The following is a 9,540-nucleotide window of genomic DNA, read 5'->3' on the forward strand; positions in this document are numbered from 1 at the left end:
TGGTATCACACGAGCAAGAAGCAGTAATAGTTCACCAACGAGTAGGAGATTGATTAAGAATAGAGACTTGCATATGAAGAGAAGGGAAAACGGTCAGCTCAACGGGAGAAATCCTCTTAGGGCTTGCAAAGAAAATTTGATTGGAGTTTGATGATGATGGACACAATAGGGCGAGCGGGGGAGCTCCCTCGCACCTAAAGTAGGGTTGGGGGGCATTGAATACTCCCGAATAGGCCCGTTTTTGGTCGTGGATTGTGTGTAAAGGGCCAACAAACCTTTTTGGTAATCCATGCCTGTGATTGGTCCTTTTTGCACACACTGGGCATCCTCAGCGTGGTATGTAATGGGCCTTAGCTTCCCTTGCAATTCTACTTTTGCAACTCGCAAGGAATGCTACTTTTTTTTAAAAATAACCATAAATGCGGTGAATTTATATTAAAGAGGAGAAAAAAGTTACATCAGAGAGGGCCACGGAGGGCAAACCCGACTTTAGAGCCATCTTGGCTTCGATACATCATAACCATGGTCATCATAAACATTTGCATTAACATAAAAAAAGGTGCTGGGGGAAGCACTGTCTACATAGCTTGGGAAAGGATCGCACATTTCGACCAGCAAGGGCATCAAATTCTACTTGAACTTCCTCCAAAAAAATTAGACCATCCTCAATTTGAGACATGAGGTGGCGGATCTCAATGTCAACTTTCGCCTCCCATTCATCTCTGGTGAGCCTTTTGTATTGCAAGACTGCGAAGGAGCATCCCACTTCGGCTAGTCAATAGTGATGGTCAGCATCCTTCAACACCTGCTTCTTGGTTCGATAGATGGTAATCTGGTCCTTGGCAATCTTCACAGCCTGCAAATTAACATAAGCAAAGAATATACTCAGACAAGGTGTCTGGTAATCTCCCTCGTATAGCATGAAGTTCCTCTGTCTCCACATAATCCAGAGGAGTTCTCCCCTCACTTTGTTCTAAAAGATCAACAACACCCCTACATAATCCCCTAGCAACAATTGCTTCTAGGTGGGAGGGACTTTGAGCACTTTGTTAAGTGGGGCAAGGATCATCTTATTGGTCAGGCAAGCATAGAAAAGGTCGCATATGTCCTCCAAGGACTGGTTGCATCTGCAGCAAATTCTTGATCCTAGGTTAGCTCAAGTGATTATCTTGCCAGTCTAGATAGCTTTATGAAGGATGAGCCACATTAAAATAGATTTATTGGGTTCAATGGATTGAGACCAAATTGAGTCAAATTTAAAAGACCGCTGTTTGGTCGCGAGATTAACCTTCCATCTTTTGTTCAAGGTGACACTCAGGGAGGGTGACAACTCAGAGAGGAGACTCTGTGGGTTGGATATTTTAAACCGGCCTTCCCAACAAAAAGCTTGCAGAGGGGGGGATAGGAGGGTGAGCGTGCAGAGTCCACAAGAGCTCTTGGGGGAAAGAGGAACATCTTTCTTTGATGATAGGGAGGTCCCACTGATTCACTTTGAACTTGATGGATAATTGGAGGTCAAAGATCCAATTGTGGGTAAGGGGGTTGCATGACTGGTTCTAGCAGCTTAGCCCTTTATTATGTAAAATGAGGGCCTTTTTCTAGCTTGCTTGAGGGGTCTGAGGTGTTGAGATAGTCGGCCACCAGATAGAGTCACCCGAGGGGACTAAGAACCTATGCTTGGATTTGCCATTGATTCTCAGGGCAGCAGGATGGCTATTCCAGGCTTGCCATATGGATCTTAAGAGGTCGGATCCTTTGGCGGTGACTTCTTCTTTGCCAAAGAAGATAGTTGTCCATGGGAGGTTGGCCCACCCTTTGGCCTTACTTAATTTAAAATGGGGAAGATTTCTGAATAAGAGAAGGGCCCATTCTTCTTGGGGAGAACTGAGGGCCTGAGCAATGAGTTTACAGGCCATCTTGTCAGCTGTGGCCCTTAGATCTCTAATGCCTAGGCCTCCTTTATTCCAGGAAAGACAACAGACTTCCCAACTGACTTTGGATGCTTTCTTGATGAAGGGATCACTAGCCCAGAGGAAGTTATGGCATATCTTTGAAATCTCTGCTAGGTGAGAGTCAATCGGTCTCCAACAACACAAGAAGAATAGAACGTAGGTGTTGAGGAAGTGGTTGATGACCAGAACTCTGCCTGCTAGAGAGTGTTGGAAGCCTATCCATCTATTGAGCTTAGATATGAAGTTATTACACACCCAACTCCACCTGGCTTTTAGAGAAGCTACAAATCCCATTGGGAGGCCAAGTAGCCTGAAGATTTGGCCTTCCTTGATGACATCGCAGCTTGCTTGCAGCAAACAATCCAAGATAGGAGTGGAGGAGAAGACCCCTATTTTGATGTGGTTAATCTTGGAACCAGAAGCCAAACAAAATGTTTCTAGGGATTTCCAAAATTATTTTGTTGATATTTCATCGTTGGTTAGCATGACATTAGTGTCATCCGCAAATTGAGATAAACATTGTTGTCTATCTGAGTTGGGGAGAATGATCCCTTTGATCAATCCCTAAGTCATCTTGTCTTTGACTAGACAGTTTAGGCCATCAACTGCCACAACAAACAAGAGAGGGGCAATTGAACAACCCTGCCTAACTAATCTTTCCAAGTTGAATGGATTCGACAACTGCCCATTAAGGGAGAGCCTAGCTCGTGCATTGCCAAACAATACCTTCACACACATGATAATGTGGCGTCCGAACCCCATGGCTTCTAGGCTCCTGAGAATGAAAGACCATTCGAGCCTATCATAGGCTTTATCAAAGTCTATTTTTACAAAGATGAAGTCTTGCCCAGATTTGATGGCATGTTCAAATCCTTCCCACAGTGTAATCACGGCTTCAATGATTTTTCAGCCTTTAATGAAGCCCTTTTGCTTAGCCGAGATCCATCTCATAAGAGAATTACATACCTTGTTGGCTATTGCTTTAGCAAACACTTTATAGGCAGTTGTCAGCATCATTATATGCCTCCGGTTGGATAGTTCCTCTTTGACTCCTTTTTTGTGGAGAAGCTCGATAACTCCTGTGTTGATGGCATAGGGAAGGGACTTGTGAACCAGGGTGAAAGGTGAGAAGGATCGAAGCTTGCTTGGAAGTGAGCTATGGCAGAGAGCAAGAGCAAGAAGACAGAGAGACACAAATGGGAACTCCAACAGTCACAATGTGTGACCGGGCCTTCCTTTATTCAAACTTTCATCGAATAGAGTGACAGTGACGGGAGCCCGCCACCTGCAATATGCAGTGGTGGGTACTGTCAGTGTAGTAATACATGGGCAGCTAGGCAGAGGTGCCTTCACCCCCAACAAACTCCCACTTAAAGACGAATTTTCCCTAGTGAGGAGTGAAAAGAAAAAGAAAAGAGAGTACAATGTATACATGTACAACAGGATGAGGAAAAACATCATCTCATCCTACGCCCATCAATCTCCTGAGGAAGGCAAAGTGCTCAGTAGTAAGGCTTTTCGTGAGCAGATTTGCAGGATTTTCATTAGTGGAGATCTTGACAAGGTCAACAGACTTGTCCTCCATGACCCCACGTATGAAGTGATACCTCACCTCAATGTGTTTCGCCTTCGCATGGAAGACCGGATTCTTGGCTAGCTAAGTAGCACTCATAGAATCAGAATCAACATAGGTATAGCTTCAATCCCAAGGTCATGAACCAAATGGCCCAACCATATGGACTCCTTGCAAGCCTCAATGGCCGCAACATACTCGGCCGCCTCAGTGGTAGAGAGAGCCGTACACTTCTAAACCTTGGACATCCAAGAAACATCACCTCTAATATAGATAAAGACATAACCGGAAGTGGACTTCCTACTATTTGCATGTCCTGCATAATTGGAGTCTGTGTAGCCCACAACTCTTGTACCTTGGCTGCCATAGCAAATACACATATCTTCTGTGCCCTTCAGGTATCTCATGATACCCTTTATGGAATCCCAATGCTTTTTGCTAGGTGTAGCCATATAGCGTGCCACAACACCAACTGCAAAGGTAATATTTGGACGAGTGGCTATCATGGCATACATCAAATTGCCCATTGTTGATGCATAAGGGATCTTGGCCATCTTAGCCCTCTGCTCATCCATCTACGAGCAGACAATCGGCCTGTGAAACCTTCACATAAGAAGGTAATGGATAGCCAATAGGCTTTACATCCTACATGCGAAAACGCTCAAGGGCTTTATGAATGTACTCCCTCTGTAAGAGGTAGAGTAGTCCCTGATGCCTGTCGTGCTTAATGCGCATACCAAGAATGTGAGAGGCCTGTCCCAAATCCTTCATCTCAAAGCTCTTCTTTAGCTGAGATTTAAGAGCATCCAGCTCATCATGAGCTTTCCTTGCTATTAGTATATCATCCACATAAAGTACCAAAATAAGTAATGAGCCATTACGGGCTTTCTTCGTGTAAAGACACGGATCTATAGCACTCCTATTGTAGCCCTACAACTGCATAAAGGCATCAAACTTATGATACCACTCCCTAGGTGTCTGCTTCAAGCCATAAAGACTTTTCTTCAACTTGCACACTAGGTGCTCCCCGTCAGGTTCTGCAAAGCCCTTAGGCTACTCCATGTATATCCCATCATGCAATGCAGTCTTGACATCCATCTGGTACAAGTCCAAGTCAAGCTACGCAACTAAGGCCAAAACCAAGCATAGGGTGGTCATCTTGACCATATGAGAAAAGACTTCATCAAAGTCAACTCCATGCTCCTGTTTAAAACCCTTAGTGACAAGTCTTGCCTTATAAGTTGGCTTGGGGTTTCCAAGGGTACTTTTCAGCTTGTACATCCATTTGCATGGCAAAGCCTTCTTGCCTTGAGGCAATGCAACCAAATCGCAAGTCATAATCTTGTGCAGGGAATCTATCTCAGACTGCATAGCCCTCTCCCATTAGTGACTATCACCCCTGCACATAGCCTCATCATAGGTGAGAGACTCTGCTACATCTATAGCCCAAGACATAATGCATCAAGGGCTCAAATCTATCAGGTGGACGTCTATCTCTAATAGACTATCTCATTGTTGGGATAAAAGACCCTTGGGCCTGCTCATGTACAGTGATCGCCCATATTCTTTATTCATATATATATGAAAGTGCAATAAGACTGTCATAACGTTGTTGACAACACCTACATTGTGTGTGCTCTTCTCTCCTGCATCTCCTGCATCCCTTTCAACTGGTATCAGAGCCACTCCTTTGCGAGCTCTTCCCGGCATCTACACGAGGTATGAGAGCTTGCTTCTCACTCAGTTCTCAGCCATTCTTTGACATAAATAGTAGGGTTTCATGAAGAGGTAGCCATAGCTTCCATCATTGAAGCTTGTTCTCTTCACCTCTTGCTTGGACTTGTCCTAGGCTTGTGTAGGCCTATTGTAGGCCTTCATTGAGCTCTTACTTATCCCCTACCCACCCTGATTTGGCCCCTCAAGTATAGCAGCATGCTCACGTTTTATTTGCGCATGTTTGCAGAATGGCTCAAAAATCACTCTTTTTATTATATCTCGGGCATTTGGAACCTGATTCAAGCAAGGTAAGAGTCCAAGTTGGGGTTTTGGCACACTCCAAACGCAATGGTGATGTCAAATTTTTCAAATTCTGATGATAGAATGTTTTGCAACAGGTTTCAGGTCTGAGACATCATGTATTTGTATGCCTATGGCTTATGTGATGCTCCTACTGATGTTTATTGATACCGCATCACTTGTGGATGTTATGTCTCTTATGTGAGACCCATTTGGAGCTGATTTAGCTCAGCCATTGACTACTTTTGAACAGTCCCAGATCTATCCAAAACAGGGTAGCCACCTGTTACTTCAATTTTATGCTTATAGGTCTTGGCATTTGATTTCCAATTATGCCCGATTGGTGTCTATACATACGGAAATGTATGCCTATGGTTTGCCTATGGCTTTGAGCTTGGATTGAAAGCACTGATTTGCTCAATTTACAGAGGTTATATGCTGCTGGAAACTTCAGGGTTGAAGCTATTTAATGATTTTCTAGATTATGCCTATTGCATATGGGGTGCTCCTGGCTACTTGGGTTGATGTATTCACGCATTTGGATGATGCCACATGTCTTGTTTATGCTCCGGAATGCTTTTGAGCTGAGATTAGAGCTTGATTTGGATTTTACTGTCACTTCTTTACAGTTTTCATTTCATCTATGACATGGTTTATGCCTAGGCTACCCAGTACGGGTTATGATGTCTTGGTGAATGCTTTATGCTTTGGCTGTGGATGGCACTTGTTTAAGCTCGTCTCGACATTCATTTGAGTATTCCCTTGAGCAGTTAGACATATGACTTGGCTTTTTCCGTTACGATCTGGCTTTTTTTGTTACAACCTTGGATGCTATATGGGATTTGATGCTCTGATTATGGATCTTGGCTATTACTTGGATGCACTTACATGTATTGAGCAGTGACTGCTCCCTTGTTTTGGCAGTTGCCTATTGAGTTGTGATTGCTCATTTGCATTTGATATGTGGGATACTTACTGATCAATGGACTTGGATAGTGCTTGGGTTTTACAATTATGGTCGTCCTGCTTCTCTGTTGTATGGGATCTATACTATTTGAGCTACTATTGCCCGTGTATGTCAAGGAGCAGTTGATCTTTATGGCTACCCATGTATACACATGGTCTGCTACTATGTATTTTACAAAGCCTCTTACCTGGATGCTTTTACATAGATATTTGGGCTTTTATTGGAGAGCTTGATTCTTGTAGGTTTATTTGCCACCTGCCATTCTTGGCTAGACATGTATGTCAATACATGGTATGAGACACTGCAAAGTTATGTATACTCCTATGTTTCGGGGATGCTTATGCATTTATGGCTCCGAGGCATGCTTATGCTTTTATGGTTGCGAGCTACAGTGGTTGGATATGTCATGCTTTTGTCTGCTAGGCTTGTCCATATGGGAGCTTTTGCATCCGTGGTTGATGCCTTTGTGTTCTCCCCTTCTGGTTTGGATGAGTCCCCTTTGCAATATGCTATGACAACTTCCAGCTCTTCTAGTCATGCATACAATCCTCTTGATGAGCCAGTTCTCTCTTATGAGAGTTCCCCTGATTCTTTGAGCTCCTTGGATGTATTGGACAGCCCTACTCATACTATTACAGAGCAGTTATCCTCTTCTACAAGCTTTATAGGTTTTGTTTGCTTTCATTGTGGAAAGATAAGGCATGTGAAGTGTAAATGCTTCAAGTGGATTAGAGAGCAAAAAAGATTGCGCTGCACTAGACATGAGAGCAAAGTCAGTGATACAATAGGTGAGACCACTGATGATAGTGGTATGGTGCGTGTAGTTACCCATGATGATGCAGCTGAGCCTAGATTCCTGGCATCGTGTTAGCCTGCAAATTACTTGCTTAGTGATACGGCCTATACCTTTGATTGGCTTTTAGACAGTATGGCATCTTGTCATGTTACTCCGCATAGAGCTTGGTTCTCTTCTTATAGGGAGGTTGACAGATGTATTTCTTTGGGCCTTGAGCAGGATTGTCATGTTATTGGTACAGGGGATATACACTTGGTGAGATGTCATGATTCCTCACCCTGACTCTTTTTTTTTTTTTTTTCACTCCCTGCCTATTGGCCTTTTAGTGGGAGGTTGTTGGTGTAAAAGGCCCTTGGGCCTGCCCGTGTACAGTGACCGCCCATATTCTTTATTCATATATATATATGAAAGTGCAATAAGACTGTGATAACATTGTTGACATCACCTACATTGTGTGTGCTCTTCTCTCCCACGTCTCCTGCATCCCTTTCACTCACAACAAGCTTTGTGGCTAGTCCAACACCTTAGCTATGTGTACCAACCGCTACTGCAAGTTGTCCAACTGGCTGTGCAAGAGCACGTGGCTCCTCCTGGAATATAAGCCTGCATATCTCTACCACCTTCTCAAGCTGCCTATGCATCTTGCCTTCATGGAAGACTACATTATAGCTACGGATGACTTTTCGCACTTGCGGATCCCAAAGGTGGTAACCCATCTCACCTGCATCCCCATAGCCAAGGAAAATGCATTTGACACTCTTAGGATCCAACTTAGTATGCTTGTCTTTGGACACATGGTAGAATGCCTCACATCCAAAGACATGTAGATACGCATAAGACAGAGGTTTCCCAGTCCATACCTCCTCTGCAACCTAAAAATCCAAACCACTGGAAGGTGATCTATTTATGACATGCATAGCTGTACTGACTGCCTCAGTCCAAAAGCTCTATGGTAAGCCTGCATGGCTAAGCATATTACGTACACGCTCTTGGATGGTTCTATTCATCTGCTCAGCTAAGCCATTCTGGGGTGGGGTATAGGGGGCGGTCAATCGATGCTTAATATCCCTCTCGTCACATAGTTGCTCAAAAGCACGCGACACATATTCTCCCCCATTGTCAATCCTAAGGCATTTCAGCCTATGCCCAGTCTGGTTCTCGACCAATGTAAGCCATCTCTGAAACACAACCAATACTTCTGACTGAAGCTTAATGGGGTAAGCCCAGACTTTACGTGAAAAATCATCAATGAATGTCACAAGATACTTTGCACCACCCATAGACTGACAGGGCATGTGTCCACAGACATCCAAATGTATTAATGCCGGGGGCTCACTCATGTGTGTTCTACCAGACTTCTTATGTGTATTCCTAGTCTGTCTGCCATAAAGACAATGCTCACATGAATCAAAACATGCGTAGTCAAGGGACAGTAAGTATTGCAAACCAAAAAGCATTTTCATTCCCTTCAAGGACATAGGCCCAAACGGGAACCCATTGACAAAATATGGTCAATAGAGGACTCATCAACTACAAGAGGATAGAGGCTGTAAGCTTTGGCACCTCTAGCAAGCACAAGTCTGCCACGAGTGATCTTCCAAGCAGAATTCCCAAATGAAACATGAAACCCAACATCATCAAGTTGCCCTGCAGACATAAGACTACGTGTACGCGCATGTACATGACATGCATCTTGTAAACAGAAAAGTATTGCCAGTAGAGAACTGCAGCCGTACATCCCCAATGCCAACAATAGCAAGTGACCTGTCATCACCCAAGCGAACTAAACCAGAGACAGTGCGGTAGGAGTGGAACCACTCACGACATGGTGTAACATGAAATGAAGCACTTGAATCCAAAAGCCAGCACTGCGCATATGTAGAGTGAACATTGGTCAACGACGTAGCATCACAAGAACTAGCTGCAAAGTATGTACTTCCCATCGGAATCATCAGTCTGCATGACATTTATCTCCTCGATTTTCACACTGGATTTCGTAGACATAATGCTGCAATCAGAGGACTTTTCCTGTACTTTGTCTTTCCCCTTTTCTTTGCGCTTCTCATTGCACTACTCATGACACTGTGAGCGTATATGACTCTTCTTGCCGCAATGATGATATGTCACATTAGTATTTCTTCCACGAGACTTGCTATGTGACTTGCCACACGACTTAGACCTAGACTTATGCGGGTCTCTGCCACGGCCATTCCCACGGTCATTCTTGCCATTACCA

At 44.0% G+C, this 9,540-nt stretch overlaps 1 pseudogene; it reads right to left on the minus strand.

Annotated features, from left to right (window-relative positions):
* Positions 1–775: 775 nt before the first annotated feature.
* Positions 776–2,745, minus strand: LOC148015893 (uncharacterized; annotated as a pseudogene).
* Between the last annotated feature and the right edge of the window lie 6,795 nt (positions 2,746–9,540).

Source organism: Lygodium microphyllum, chromosome 23 (assembly GCF_053477565.2).
Source record: "Lygodium microphyllum isolate KBCC chromosome 23, Lygodium_microphyllum_v1.1.10, whole genome shotgun sequence".
NCBI lineage: Eukaryota > Viridiplantae > Streptophyta > Polypodiopsida > Schizaeales > Lygodiaceae > Lygodium > Lygodium microphyllum.